Raw genomic sequence first — 13698 nt, 5'->3', positions numbered from 1 at the left:
TTGGGTTTTCCCTGTATGGAACTCTCTGCACTTCCTGGACTTGATTGACTATTTCCTTTCCCTTGTTAGGGAAGTTTTTGACTCTAATCTCTTCAAATATTTTCTCAGACCCTTTCTTTTTCTCTTTTTCTTCTGGGACCACTATAATTCGAATGTTGGTGTGTTTAATGTTGTCCCAGAAGTCTCTGAGACTGTTCTCAGTTCTTTTCATTTTTTTTTTCTTTATTCTGCTCCCTGGCAGTTGTTTTCACCATTTTATCTTCCAGCTCATTCATCCATTCTTCTGCCTCAGTTATTCTGCTATTGATTCCTTCTATAGTATTTTTAATATCAGTTATTACATTGTTCATCACTGTTTGTTTGCTCTTCAGTTCCTTTAGATCCTTGTTAAATGTTTGTGTTTTTCTCCATTCTGTTTCTGAGATTTTGGATCATCTTTACTGTCCTTACTCTGAATTCCTTTTCAGGTAGGTTGCATATTTTGTCTTCATTTATTTGGTCTTGTAGGATTTTACCTTGCTCCTTCATCTGTAACATAATTTTTGTTGTTTCATTTTTTTTTTGATGGGAGGGGCTGTATTCCTGTCTTACTGGTTGTTTGGCGTGAGGCTTCCTTCAATGGAGTTTGCAGGAAGTTAGGTAGAGCCGGACCTTGGTGCCGAGATGAGGACCTCCAGGAGGCCTCACCTCAATTAATATTTCCTGGCATCTGAGGTTCTTTGTTAGTCCAGCAGCTTGGACTTGGTGCTCCCACCACAGGAGCTTGGGCCTGACCTCTGGCCTGGGAACCAAGAACCTGCAAGCTGCATAGCATCATTAAAAAAAAAGAATAAAAAAGAATAAAAGGAGCAGTACAATAACAAAGAATAAATATAAAATTAGAACAATAAAAAATGTATTAGGAAAAATAAAAATATAATTGAAACAACTGCAACTGCAACAAGGGAAAACAAAACCACACCAGAAACAAGAAAAAAAAGTGGTGGGGGGGAACAACCCAAAAGGAGCAGAACAATAACAAAGTATAGAGAATAAAATAAAATTAGAAAAATAAAAGGTTTATTAGAAAAAATTAATTATATTAATGAATTATCAAGAAGAAGGTAAAACAGCACCCCGACCTAAAAGAAGAGAAAAGGAAAAAAAAAAAAAAGGCCTTGGCTCTTGGGGGTGGAGTTTAGGTGGGGGGGTGGAACTTAGGCAGGGGCAGGGTTTAGGGTTGGGCGGGGCCTAGCCAGGGTGGTGACGTTTGAGTGTGGGGCGGGGCCTAGACTCAGGACCCACACAGCCAGAAAAGGCCTTGGGTGTGGGGACTAGGCTGGGCAACATTCAAGTGTGTGGTGGGGCCTCTGCCTAGGACCTACACGGAATGGGAGAGGCAGCACATCCAAAGGGGTTCTCTGGAGTGTGGATTTCGGGAGTTTGGAGGTAGGGCCATGGGTGAGGGTGTGTGTGCGGGGTTTAGGCCCAGGGTGTTTGGAGGGGGTCTCAGAAGGGGTCTCCGAGTGTAGAGGTGGGGCCCTGGGTGGGGGTGTAGGGGCAGGTCTTGGGCTCTACCTGGTAGGAGGGAGGCTCCCAGGGCAGAGGATTAGGCCTGGGAGCCCAACAGGCTCCCCGGTGCCTAAGTGGGCAGCGAAAGCGCTGGCCGTGTTCCTTTCTGTTCCTCCACGCCCTCCCCCATGGTCTCCCCCAGGGTCTCCACAGTCGCCGCTGGACCCTAAATGTGGGCTGGTCCCACTGAGCGTAGGAACTCCTACCCCCACCCATTTGCCCCTCAGGGGTGCAGGTCCCAGAGGTCTGGCCTTTACTTTTGCTCCCCCTTTCCTCCCTCCCACTCCCTCAGGACCCACGCAGCTGGAGGGGTTTAGGTGGGCAGAGGATCAGGTCCGGGATTTCATCAGGCTTCTGGGGCCCAAGAGAGTAGGGGAAACCTAGCCACCCTCCCTTTTGATCCTCTGCCCTCCCAGTGGTCCCCCAATTTCCCCCTCCAGGTGTGGGATCTCTTCCTCTCCCCCAGCTGCCCCTCAGGGGCGCCAGTCCAGTCTCACCTCCACTTCTCCTCCCCACTCACTCTCCCCATGCCCCATGTCGTACTTGGTTGCTGGGAGTTCCTCCCGTCCCCTTAGGCGTCCGTGGTCCCCTACCGGTGCCTGGTAGGTGCCCTAGTTGTGCCAAGATGCGAATTTCATGCCCTCCTAGTCTGCCATCTTGACTCCCCCATATTTTCTTTAGTGCTTTATAAGGGTAACTGGGTAATTAAGTATGAAAAGTGAAACCACTGATATAAGTCAGTTCTATATTCACTTTAATAACTGTTAGAACAAAATAGCTGTTAAAATATCTTACACACTGAAAGTGGTAATTGTTTTTTGATCTATGATTATGTATCTTTTGGCACAGAGAAGCTGCCCACTCTGGCCATTCATGTAGCCCTGTTTGGAATAACTTTAAAATGCTTATCTTAGATTTCTAAGTGCTTAAGGCCAATGTCCCGTTTAAAAAACATTCTTCCATACAGGTCCAGTGACCCCTTTTCAGCACCTTACTTATCTTTCTATACCTTAGTTCTTCATTTGGTGATAACAGTAGTTCCTACCTGATAGAGTTGTTATGTGATTATATGAGGTAATGATATTTCGAATGTGCTTAAAATAGTTGTTTGGCATGTATTAGTGATGTTTCATTTAATCCTCACTTGGGACTTATCTTGAGAGCTTAGTAAAACACCATTCAAATATAGCACTTAAAACAGTGCCTGGCACACAGTAAGTATTCAGAATAATTTATGGAAATAATTCTTCTTAATTTTTTTCTCCTCGTCTGAATCCTCCCCAGCCACATTTCACAAAAGTATCTTAGCACCTTTTATGCTCTTTTGTCTCAGGGCAGGCTTGTATTTCAGTGCTAACTTGCAGAAATTTCCTGGAAGATATATTCCTCTCCTGGGTTTTGATCTTTAAAGGCTGAGCATCCTGGAAAGATGATACTAAGTGCCTATGTTTAGGATTGGAATTTTGGAGGATGCACATTGATGGTGACAGGATTTTGGAAGGAATGGGAAGCAGTTTGAAGGTGAGATTCTAGAGGCTCCTAGTCTCAGCGTACATCCCCAGGTACATACATGGCGTAAAATCAAATAGCTTTTAGATTATAGACTTGCATAATGAGGATTTCTGCTGTGGCCACAGAAGACTGCAAGATGAAGCTCTTTCTCTAGAATGTCCTAAATTATGGGTGAACCCTGAAGGTGATACAGCCAGCAATGGCAGAGATCAGAATCTCCTAGCAGCCCATTAGGCTTTTGAGGCTGAATATAATTTGATTAAATGAAAATAAAATCATTGATCATTCTTGCATACCCTATAAAATGAGATTCACAGCCCTTAACCAGAGAAATTGGGTCCTTTTATAGGCTAACTTTGTCCCTGTCAAACTGGGATATGCACCTCCTGATGATCCAGAAGGACAGTTGAATATTTAATAATCTGAGCTCCAGGATCCATTACCCATCTAATAGCTGTTCTTTGGAGGAAACGCAAATGACTTTTTCCTAATCTTTATTCAAGGATGAGTCTTAAAAAGCTCTGGAAACATAAACAGCATGAGCTCCATCGAGAATAGTGCAGAGCAAGCACACATTAAATAGTAAACTAGAAGGAATCTGAAAGAGTGAATGGTGGTCATTTTGAAGTAAAAATTCTAAACCCAGTGGTGGATGGTAGGACAGATAATGACACATCTAGTCACCACAGACTCCCTAATAAAGCATAAACCTTAGCTTTGTTGCAAGGATGAAAGTAATGGTGCTGCTTAATGGGAGCAGCAGACCAGAGGTGTTTAATCACCTAAAATCACTGATGGTAAAATCACCTCATCGTGCTTATGGAGGCAAGGATCATTTACACACACTTCAAGTCACCCTTGACAAACAGGCTCTTTGTTGATTTCATTAAGTGCCGAACTTTTCTCACCCAGCTCGCCTCAGGATGCACACATTTCATTTCCATGCGTGTTCTGGGAGGACAGTCCATGTCATTTGCCAGCATTTCGGCCAACATATACATAATCAAATGCAGCCACCATGGAACATGGGCTGAGAAACAATCCATCCAGTGTTTAATGAGTAACATTAGCATGCTCTTAAAAGCACTAATAGCAAGTTTCATTACTGTTCATTTTAGTGTGGATGGCAGCTATCCAAAACCTAACCATGTACTAAATTCATTTTAGTAAAAGCAGAAAATAATAAATAAAATAAATGATTGTAATTACAAGTTACTTCTAGAAGTTAGACTTATATTAACATGACATTAACTCAGAAAAGAAACACTTTCTTCTTTTTTTTTTTCCAGATTACAATTTTCTTTTAGGAAACCCTTTCTCTCCTACAGTGACTTTCAATCTAATATTGTCTTCAAATTAATTTTCATTATTTTATTATAAAAGTGATGTTATTATACTTTTTGGGATTTTGATCCTGAGGATCAGAAATTGTTCAGAAGGCATTTGGAGTTTTCTATAAATTTGTTTATATTGACTTTTGCAGTATCCACTCCCACTGCTTTCTTGTGTGCCTTCCTATACTTCTTCCCTTTCCAGTCTCTTCAGGATGTTCCCCAGCTCCTTTACAGCTATGGTTCTGGATGTGATTTTAGTTCTGCAAGTCACACATTCTCACGGGGACATGGATTTGGAATTTTCTGGTGCAGATGGTGGCAGAGGTTCTCAGTTGCTGGAGTCACCAGCTTCAGCGGTGTTTCCTGATTTGAGAATCTGCTTCCTCACCATTGCAGAGGCAGTAGCTGTTGTGGCAGCCTGGTGTGGCCAGAACCTCAGTCTAGGGTCTGTTGCTTCCCTTCTCTCTAATTATAAGCTTTTCTACTTCAGGTATCTAGGAAAGATTCTATGCTCTACAGCTGAACCCTGAGTAAGACTGCCTTGGTGCCTACTTCATAGATTGCAAACATTTTGGTGATTAAATGGGATACTTGCATACAGTTTCCTTAGCCAAATGCCTGGCACAGAGTGGATAATAAATATTAGCTTCTATTTTCCCCTCATAATGCCTAGGGTGGTTCATTGTGAACCTACCTGATAGAAAAATTAAATCCTCAGTATACTTTTTAGTTACATGGTGACTACATATGACACAGTAGAGAAAGACATAGAGACAGTGTGTTATAATGGCAGGGCCAGAGAGTGGTGAACAGTATTTAGAGTAAAATGATCTAGGTTCAACTCTCAGACCTACTTATTGTTTGGCCTTGAGCAAAGTTTTCTGGGGTTTATTTGTTCCAGCTACAGTGGGAGATGAACTGCGTTTTCTTTAATGTTTCTCAAGTTTTTAAAATTCTGAGACTTATATTCTAGCTTCATTTGCTTCTAATTTTCAGTAATGATTTGAAATAACAAGAATGTTCACTTCTTTAGATGACTCATTGTTTAAGGCGTATGATAGCAAACGATGAAGTTGTTTTTGTTTTTTTTAAGACCTGCCTGATGCTTGCCATCATAAAAGGTGAATTAAGCAATGCAAGGAAGAAAAAAAACAGAGGTGAGGATAGTACATTTAACGCATTTGGGAGGGTAAAGAAAAAAGTCCTCTTAGTTTAGTTTGTCTTATCAGTGACAAACTGAAACTGGTTTTTCATAGTAACACCTGGTCATTGTTCTAAAAATATGAAACTTGAGGCCTGTTTGTTGTTGTTGTGTTTTTGTTTTTTTACAGTTAGAAACCTTGATTACAGTGCTACATTTAGAAAATTTAGACAAGGCACTCTGAGGAACTGAAAATTGTAGAAGAAAATAGAATCTCTTAAGGGTGTAGGAAGTAGATACAATCTCTGGCAGAGAAAAGCAGTTTTCACAAAAATATAATAGAGAAAGATAACTGAACTTATTATAAAGGCACCTAACTAAAAGGGAAAAATCAGTAGAGGAAAGGAAGTTATCTCCTAGTCTTAAGCTGTTTAAGGTCTTGGGATGCCAGGAAAGATGCAAAATGCCATTTATTCTTTTTCTTTCTCTCTCAAAACTGCTTTAAAAATCCACGAAAAAGGGCTTCCCTGGTGGCGCAGTGGTTGGGAGTCTGCCTCCCGATGCAGGGGACGCGGGTTCGTGCCCCGGTCCGGGAGGATCCCACATGCCGCGGAGCGGCTGGGCTCGTGAGCTGTGGCCGCTGAGCCTGCGCGTCCGGAGCCTGTGCTCTGCAACGGGAGAGGCCACAGCAGTGAGAGGCCCGCGTACTACAAAAAAAAAAAAAAAAAAAATCCACGAAAAAATCAAGCCTGCCTTTTAGCTATTAAAATTGAATTTTTAAAAAAATGACATGGGTTCAGATTTGGATTGACATTATTGACTAGTTACTCTTCTTTTCATACAAATGATAGCAGTATCAGTGTTTGAATCTGGCTCATTTGGTTACGAGGAAGAATTCAGTCAGATTATTGCAGTGGACCAATGGTTGTTATAATTACATATGGACTCTGACTGGACCTGGAAGCTTAGGCGTAGAGAGAAATATTTTGCTCCCTCTCTGAGTCTTTGGTGCTCTGTGTCCATCTGCTGTATTCCCCATTCCAACCTCTGGAACTTATCTGCTGACGCTGGTTTTCTACATCTTCATTGTCCAGCTTGCCTATTTGCGTAGGTTACTTCTCCTAGATTATCTTTGTCCCCTTTCTACAGCACACATTTTTTTCTCTAACTTGTATTTTAATCTCATGTATAACATAGGAAGCCTTGCCTCTGTTGGGGTAAGGAAAGCATTTTCCTCTTTTCTCCTCAGAGCAACTCCTTCATTTGGGAATATGTAACTAATATGATTGAGGGAATTGGGACCTGGGCTGCCAAGAATTTACCACTCGTTCTTATTCTCATTCTCTTGTTCTTTCTGTTTCTCACTAGTTTCACTTCAGAGGGAAAGAAAGAAATCCTTTTTTTTTTCTTTTTTGGCCGCACCACGCAGCATGGGGAATCTTAGTTCCCCAACCAGGGATTGAACCCGCAGTGGAAGTGCATAGTCTTAACTGCTGGACCACCAGGAAAGTCCTGAAAGAAGTCTTGATTTTAAATTCCAAGCTGTATTCTGGCTTTACCAGAATGACAGCTGTTAAATTTTCCCTTTTGATTTCTATGTATATTGATCTACTGGTTCAAGATCCATAAGGCAGTGATTCTCAACTGGAAGTGATTTTGATAGGGGACATTTGACAATGTCAGAAAACATTTGTGATTGTCAGGACTGAAGAAGGAGATTCTACTGGCTTCTGGTCATTAGAGTTCAAGGATGCTGCCAAACATCATTCAACGCACCAGGTAACAACCCGCGTAAAAATAACAATAATAATACTGCTATATTTAAAATAGATAACCAACAAGGAGCTACTGTATAGCACCAGGAACTCTGCTCAATACTCTGTAATAACTTATATGGGAAAAAAAATTCGATAAAGAGTAGATACATGTATACGTACAGCTGAGTCACTTTGCTGTACACCTGAAGCTAACACAGCATTGTTAATCAACTATACTCCAATATAAAGTAAAAATTAAAAAATTTTTTTCTAGCCCCAAATATCAGTAGTGCCAAAGTTGAAAAATTCTGCCATACGAGAAGTAAAGGGTTTGAGATTAATTATTGCCTTTTTATTCAAAAACTATTTTATTACCGTTTCTAACTATCTAATCTCTCAATTACACCCTTCCAGATTCCCAGGGAAAGATATGAATGGTGAAGCCTATTTTTGAACTAGGCTCCACAAAGCACAGCCTTCTGCCAGTCCAAGGGTTCAAGTTCCTTAGTCCAACCCGAACAACTATGACTCACAAGGTATCAGCTATGATTATAAAATAAAACATGGACATGTTAGCTCTTGTCTCTAAAAAAGGTAGATAATTTTTTTAGAAGGAGATGTGATTAGGTAGGAATCATAAAACATGTTCAGACCAAAAAAATAAAATATAATTTCCTTAATACTTAATAACTTTTAATTGATGACAAAAATCAAGTGAGTCTTCTATCATGTACATTTTAAGCCAATATGATTCAGTAATATTGTTTTGGATATTCAGTTACTATATTTGTGAGAACACTTAATTTTTATTATCTCTGAGAAAAAGGAAAAAACTAATTACATATTGGATTAATTTGTGAGTTTCCTATCCTTAGGTACCCTGGGGGTCTATAATTCTTACTTCCAGAAACTCTTTGTAAGCCTTTTTTCCAGAAAAGAGTTTCAGACCAGGAATGCAGAGGCAAAGCAGAACACATTGCAGATGCTAATATTCACTAGAAGAGGAGCAAGGGAGCTGTTTTCGAAGGAGTGTTGTGCACAGATTCTGTTATGACTTTAATGGAAACAGTGCATGTCATTCCCACACAGCTTGCTGAGTACTTGCCCCTGAGAATATAGTGATTAGAATGAATGATGTGCTGGGATTAAAACACTTTACTGTTTAGTTCTATTTGTTGGGAAACATTTACTGATTCTAGCCCTGGTTTCCCTTATGATATGATTAGGCAGAGAGGAGTCACTTTCCTGAGGAAACTGAGGTCACAGTGTTCTCTCACGATATAAAGCTCATGAGGCATGTGGAAGAGCTGAGATCATGGATTTGGAAAGGATCGCCATAGAGTTGTTAAAATAAAATTTTCTACAGATAACTTACTGATCTAGTTGACTTCTATTCAGTGATTCATGACTTGGGTACTGTTTAATCTAACAGGTAGAAAGGAGCTCTGAAGAGCAGTACAAGGTGAGAGCTTTTTATAGACCAAAGTGAGCAGGGTCAAGGACGATGTACTGGTCATTTGCTAATGGGTTAATGAGAGTTCCTTTCCTTATATGGAACAAGGAGCTGGATAAGGGTTTGGTAAGCAGGCAAGCATGATTGGTTGGTTGACCTGGGCCTTCCTTTGCTTGGAGAGCCCAGGTAGGGAAACTTAGATAAATTTTGGTTTGCTGATGTGGGGCTTAGCATGAGTGATTCCATCTTGGACCTAATCTGGTTACTTTGACAGAGTCCTTGGCCTATCACATAGTCTTTACTATGCAAATAGGGCCAGTCACTTCAGAATTTTGAGAATTGATCTCAGTATCTTTCTACTGAAGACAATAACTGCTTTCCAGCATTGTGGCAAGACATTTAAAAGCTTCCATCACAGCTCCAGCGCAACTTAACCACGTAACCAGTTCTGTGAATGCTGTCATGTTCTGGAATATTATCGTGCCTCACTTTTCTGTTTTGTAAATTTGGGAAGATTGTATCTGCTTCACAGGGTTTTTTGAGAAAGAAATGAGTTACTAATAATGACTGCAAAGCACTTGTGACAGTATCTGTCTCAAATGTTATTATCATTGTTAATGCACGTTGAGCTTTTAGCTCAGTGCTTGAAAACCTGGCAATCATTCAGTCAATGGTAGCTAGTTTTTACACAGTGCCCGGTATTATTATTGCTAGAAACAAAGAAAAGTAACAATTTACGTCAAGGGAGAATCCAGTAAATGATCTATGAAGGTCTGTTATTGCCTAAACCAACATATGCTTTGTGATAGTGATTAGGCTGGGTGGGAGCCATCAGTCAAGCCAGAAGGATGAGGCAAATGAGGAAACCTTTTCAGAAGACATGTGGATGATTCTAGGGAACTGGATGACGTTTTGGTTGGGGGCATAACTTCACAGTAATTGAACACTCCCCAAATATCATTTTTAAAGTAAACTTACCTTATTACTGTTAGTTGGAGGCATAAATTTCCACTCTGTGAATGCCCTGTGCATTTGTGGATCCGATTGCAGGGTTAAACAAAATCAACAGAGTCCTTCCATCCCATTCATTTCTAATGCAACCTATATTGCTACCATCAGCAGCAAAATAAAATCTTTTCCATTTACCTCTGACTCAAAAAGCAGAGGGAGAGGCATTTTGAGATAGTTTAAATAGGGAAATGGAGATTTAGAGGTTAAGTGATGTGTTTAATGACAGTGGTGCTTCATGTTAGTACTGTATTTCATTTTTCAAAGTATATCCTCATAAATAATCTCCTTGGATCTATACAACTAAATAGAATAGAAACAAGAATATAAGACTGTTATCTCCGTATAACAAATCAGAAAGCTGATGTTTCTCTATCAGATGTATACTCAGGCTAAACTGGAGACATTGATTCCAGCTCTCACTGTTACGTAGGGGAGCTTCTCTTGCTATCATTGTAAAGCCTACAGCATTTCCCCAGCATTGACTTTATTCTGATTTCTTTAAAAATAAACTCCTGGGCTTCCCTGGTGGCTCAGTGGTTGAGAGTCTGCCTGCTGATGCGGGGAACATGGGTTCGTGCCCAGGTCTGGGAAGATCCCACATGCCGCGGAGCAGCTGGGTCCGTGAGCCACGGCCGCTGAGCCTGCGCGTCCGGAGCCTGTGCTCTGCAACAGGAGAGGCCACAACAGTGAGAGGCCCGCGTATCACAAAAAATAAATAAATAAATAAACTCCTGCTAGTCTTTCTTGAATTAGATGCTGATAGACCTAAGAAAATGAGTCTAATTCCTCTTCCCCATTAGCCCTAAAGCTAACATACCTGCAGATCTTCTAAGTTACTCTTTTCTCTAAATCAGACTTCCCACAGTAGTCTGAACTTATCTATCACAAATTCTAGAACTTTCATCATACGTCAGAAAAATGTACTTTATCCACTTCCCTGAAGAAAGAAAACAAGTATAATTCACTCAGCTAATATTGACTGATGGCCAACAGTATTAGAATCTTATTGTGTGTTTATGTACAGTCATGAACAAAAAAGATACAGTCCTTGAAATTAGGTAATTTGCTTATTAGGGCAGGGACATAGGTGATATTCATGAAATAATTTAAAATTTTATTCAGCAGTAAGTTGCCATGAAAAAAATAAAATAAAAAACAGTGTTCTTGAGCATTATATTATATTGAATGGAGCAAGAAGTTATCCCTGAGGAAATTGCCTTTGAAAGACAAAAAAGGAGCCAGGCATTCAAAAATCTGGGACAAGAGAGGGCCAAATAAAGGAAAATGTTAGTGCAAAGATGGGAGCCAGGCTGGTGTGATCAAAGGATCAAGAGGATTCCAATAAATAAGGACTAAGTTGAATAAGCGGGCAAATGAGAAGAATTGAAGTTAGGGACATAGGCAGGGACAGATATTCTGGGGCCTTAGGATGCCCCATAAAAGGGATTTGGATTTTATTCTAAATCCTAGTGCTATCTATTGGTTTTGAGTGTGGAGAGACTTGATCTGATCTCATTTTTAAAAGAATACGCTGGCTGTTTTAAGAAAAATGAATTGTGGGGAGGCAAGAGTAGAGTCTGGGGACTAGTGAGAGGCTTCCAGTAAACCAAAAGAGATTATCATGTTCAAACAAGGACTTGATGATGCATTGTCTTGCCTTAGAGTTGGGGCGGATGGTGATTGAAAGGGAAGAATTGGACACTTCCTAGCTGGGGATTTGAGTAGCTGGGTGGACAACGCTGTCCTCACTTGAAGTAGGAAAGACTTAGGGTGAGAGAAAAGGTCTTGGGGCTGGGGACAAATGGGTAGTTCTGGTTTTAAAAAAATTATGTCTGGAATTTATATTTTGTTTTAGATGTGTTCTCACTTATATGCAGTACAGGGTAACAGTAGTTTCCCTTGAATTTGAGCCGTTATTTCTATTATATCAGCCTCAGGTTGTAGTTGTTTATTAAGCAGTCATGTGTAGAAAAAAATGTATTCAGTGAAAAACTATGCATCCTTTCTCTCTCTCTCTCTCTCTCTCTCTCTCTATATATATATATATATATATATATATATACACACACACACACACACACACACGTACTTTTTTTTAATGCAGCCTTCTTAGATTTCCCTTCTTGGCTATCAGATTCTAGCTCTGTTTCTTGTCTCTGAGCTATTTTGCAACTCTTTGTAAGTTGCAGGTAACTAATAGATATATAAACTCTTCTCTGTGCAGTAGTGATTTTAATTGAGTACCTTTTTTCTGTGGAAAACTGGTTTTGTCCACATTTGCAATTAATTTCAACATTCCTTTACTCCATATGAATTTTTCTTCCTTTTCCCTTCATTCAGTTACAACATCTGCTTGATTTCCTCATCTAAGTAAAGTAAAATCTTTAATGTGCATTCCTTTTTATATCTGTATGAGAATCATAGCTTTACTTTTTCCTAAAAATGATCTTTTAGCACAGTTCTCACCAATGGCTCATATTGCTCTCCTGGGCAGATGAACACCCATACGTTTTCACACAAACTACTGTAAAGTTGTGCTCCCGAATTCTGTATTTAATAATGTGACATTAACACATTTCATTTCATATGATGCCAATTTCCCAGAAAAATTCTGGACTCTCATGTGAAATACCCAGAATCAATTTTGCCAGTACAATTATGAATTCAAATGTCAAATGATTCATTTTATACCTCAGCCCCAAGAACATTGCATCCTCCTAGTGGAAGGGAGAATTTCTAATGATCAGTCTTTGAGCTTCCACAAGCCATTTAGTAAAATTTTAGACACTTTGTGTACAACAGAATTAGTTTGTCAATAATGAAAGATATCATTGAGTGTTTCTAAGCAAATTCATACATTGCCTCTATTCTCAGAAGTGTATACTTCAGTGACTAAGGTTCTGAGAGATTGTAATTCATTAATTCTTAGAGGAAACTTACTTGAAGTTATATTCTAAAACTGTCTTTTAAAAAAGATTAGCTCATGACTCATAAATTGGAGTGGTTCATTTTTTGTCTTGTCAAGGAAGAAGAAAACGTACTTCACTGACAAGGAAAAAGAAACATTGCATCTTTGGCAAAGGTGCAGTTTAAATATTTAGAAAATTGTGATTCATAAGTCAAAAAAGGTAACGATATAATATCATTTCCAGAGCTGTATCTGTGCAAGCACTTTTTGTACTCATATAACATTAATTGATTTTAAGGTATCATTTGTATAAGTTATTATTAACATTGAAAATATAAATCATGAAGATTAAATGACACAATTAATTTACAAAAAATAAGTTCATCTAACGTTTATTTTGTAAGACTTTTTAAAAAATATTATGCCAGGCCTGGCAAACTTTAACAAATATTTTAATTTCTTATAAATCATTTTTTGAATGTGACTATTTTAGAGGAATTATAGATGAAAACAGAGTTTTGGTTGACAAATTGAAAACTTCACAAAGAAAGAAGCATAGATTTATTGATTGATATAGCTAATATGTTTATGGCATCTGTGAGAGCCACGTATACAGGTAGATTGTGAGATGGGTTGATGATTACCAATTTTGTTCTGACGTTATGAAAATAAAAACTCAAATGTTACACAAAACTTATTCTTTGAGTTGGGGTGGATGGTTATTGAAAAAGAATAATGAGATGCTTTCTATTTTGGGGATTTCAGTAGCTGGGTGGACACTGTTGTCCTGACCTGAAATAGGAAAGACTTATGGTGAGGGGGAAGGTCTTGGGGCTGGGGTAAGAATGGATAGTTCTGTTTGTAACAAACTTACTTCTAGAATTCACATTTTATTGTAGATGTGTTTTTACTTGCATGCAGTAGAGGGTGACTGTAGTCTTCCTGGGACTTGAGCCTTTATTTCTGTTATATCAGTCTCAGGTTCAGTTGTTTGTTTAGCAGTCATGTGTGGAAAAGAAAGATGTATTGCA

The 13698-nt window shown here is 39.3% G+C and overlaps 1 long non-coding RNA gene across 4 annotated transcripts in view; it reads left to right on the top strand.

Moving 5' to 3' along the window:
• Positions 1–775: 775 nt before the first annotated feature.
• Positions 776–13698, top strand: part of LOC149749769 (uncharacterized) — a 76466-nt gene continuing 63543 nt past the window's right edge. Inside the window, exons 1-4 of one of the 4 annotated variants that reach the window (XR_016392511.1) lie at positions 776–1428; positions 2885–3072; positions 7242–7317; positions 7710–7831. This is a non-coding gene — a long non-coding RNA (uncharacterized LOC149749769). Of the gene's footprint in view, positions 1429–2884; positions 3073–5490; positions 7318–7709; positions 7832–13698 lie in introns of all 4 variants that reach the window. The other 3 variants (XR_016392510.1, XR_016392509.1, XR_016392512.1) reach the window with 3 other exon arrangements.

This window comes from Delphinapterus leucas, chromosome 3 (assembly GCF_059928025.1).
Source record: "Delphinapterus leucas isolate spDelLeu-1000000601 "Yukka" chromosome 3, BTC_Dleu_Yukka2, whole genome shotgun sequence".
Lineage (NCBI taxonomy): Eukaryota > Metazoa > Chordata > Mammalia > Artiodactyla > Monodontidae > Delphinapterus > Delphinapterus leucas.
Note: the sequence above shows the minus strand (reverse complement) of the source record. Positions and strands in the feature narration are given on the sequence as shown.